Source organism: Phyllostomus discolor, chromosome 3, assembly GCF_004126475.2.
Source record: "Phyllostomus discolor isolate MPI-MPIP mPhyDis1 chromosome 3, mPhyDis1.pri.v3, whole genome shotgun sequence".
Lineage (NCBI taxonomy): Eukaryota > Metazoa > Chordata > Mammalia > Chiroptera > Phyllostomidae > Phyllostomus > Phyllostomus discolor.
Window position 1 is genome coordinate 142,502,776 of NC_040905.2, and position 1,835 is coordinate 142,504,610.

Genomic DNA, 1,835 nt, shown 5'->3' on the forward strand with positions numbered 1-1,835 from the left:
CCAAGGCACAGAGACAAAAAGGTTATGGGACATTGGAGGAAATCCTTGTCTAGTTTGGCTGCAAGACAGAGTAAAGGGGAAACAAAGAAGGAGCATGGCTGGTGAGATAACATCAATAATAATAATAACATCGCTCATTCATTAGCTTTGCACCAAGTGCTTTACATGCATTTCTCTCACCATTATTATCACCATTTTATGAAGAGGAAATTGAGCCAGAGAGAGGTTTAATAACTTGCTTGTAGCCACACAGCAGGAATGTGATTTTATCTGAAAGGCAATAGGAAATCACTGAGTGGTATTACTTGGGGGAGCCTCATTATGAGTTTCACGTTTGGGAAAGCTCATCTGGTGGCAGTAGGGTCCCAACTTAGAATGACACTCTAGTTGGAGGCAGTGTGGGCCTGGACTTCTGTTGCTCTTTCCATGCTGATTCCTTGGACTGAGGCCATTGGCAGGAGAGAAGGTGATAGCTGTAGCACTGTGGAAAGGTCACTTTAAAAAATGCTTTTAAAAAAATTAATAAAATTTAGTATTTTTAAAATGAAACATGGTGGACTGCTTCATGAATTTGTGAGCCATCCCTGCCCAAGAGCCATGCTAATCTTCTCTGTGCAGTTACATTTATTATATGGGCTGGCAAAACGTGCACAGAAAAGTTCAAATTCTGAAGGACTAGGGTTGATATATGCAAGGAAAAATAAATTGTGGGTCTCAAGGGCATTAATATTTGGGTAGTAGTTTTAATGACAGTATAAATATAATAAATTGATTTCCAAATGAGTTTTTGTACCTAATTCAAATAAAGGATATGATACTCCATCCATATTTTGAGTATTTCAATTTACTTTTGACTGTAAAATAGATATTATAGTGGGTAAATTCAAGGCAAAGCCAATATCGTTAAGTAGATTTAGTTAGAGGTCCATGTATTCTTTCCTCCTTGTTTACTGAGGCTGAATAATAGTGATCATAATTTGTGTTCCTCTTTGTTGTAAATAGAGATGTATAGACCAAGAGGGGAAAAATGTCTTTCATAAATGACAGTGACAGCTCCGACAGTTGCTTCCTGTGAGTTGTTTGGTATCCGTCAGAAGCCTCTAAAGACCTGGGCTTGACTGAAGAGGTCCCCAAGATTCTGGGGACTGTGATTAGCAAGAATGCTGTTCAGATCTTCGTGGAGTGCCTTCTGTTTCAACAGAACACAAGGGAGGAATTGCAGGTAATTTTGACATTTATAGTTTGTTTCCTATACCCTCCTCTGTACACTGTCCCCAGAACCACAACTCTCTTTCCCCTTCCCTTTTTCATTTCATTTTCTCCTTCCCCTTCTTTCCTTTTTCCCTTCTCATTCCTGCTTGCTCCCTTGACTAGTCTTTTTTTCTCTTTTAAAAGAGTGAGTGTCTGCAGGAAATAACATGCCAGAAATTAGATGACTGCCAATATGCATAAGAAGATTTACTGCAATAGAGAAAGGATGTTATGAAACATTGCACATATTAATCTTTGTTTTTGGCTATAAAGACCTGGATTTGGCTACTTTCATTTATACACTTTTAAGGAGGTACATTTAGATCAGAACAGGAGATTGGGGGTGACAGGGATTTACAGTTCAAGTGTACAGGAATACAGGTCTGCTCTGCAATTGTGGCTTTTTGTTCACACCCACGGGCACTCTGTCCTTTGAAGTGACACTCTGTGGGGCTGGCTTGGCAGAGGTTTTTAATGTCGCTCTTTCCAAACAAACTGCCTGGCCAGAGAAGTTGTCAGAAAAGATCAGTTCAGGTTTAGGGATGGTTTTTTGAAGTTTTCCTGAAATAACCAATAATGAGTTG

General features: G+C 39.3%; 1 non-coding gene across 1 annotated transcript; it reads right to left on the minus strand.

Moving 5' to 3' along the window:
• Positions 1-547: 547 nt before the first annotated feature.
• LOC114514078 lies at positions 548-650 on the minus strand. Its single transcript, XR_003685906.1, has one exon. It is a non-coding gene; the product is annotated as a U6 spliceosomal RNA (small nuclear RNA).
• Positions 651-1,835: the final 1,185 nt, after the last annotated feature.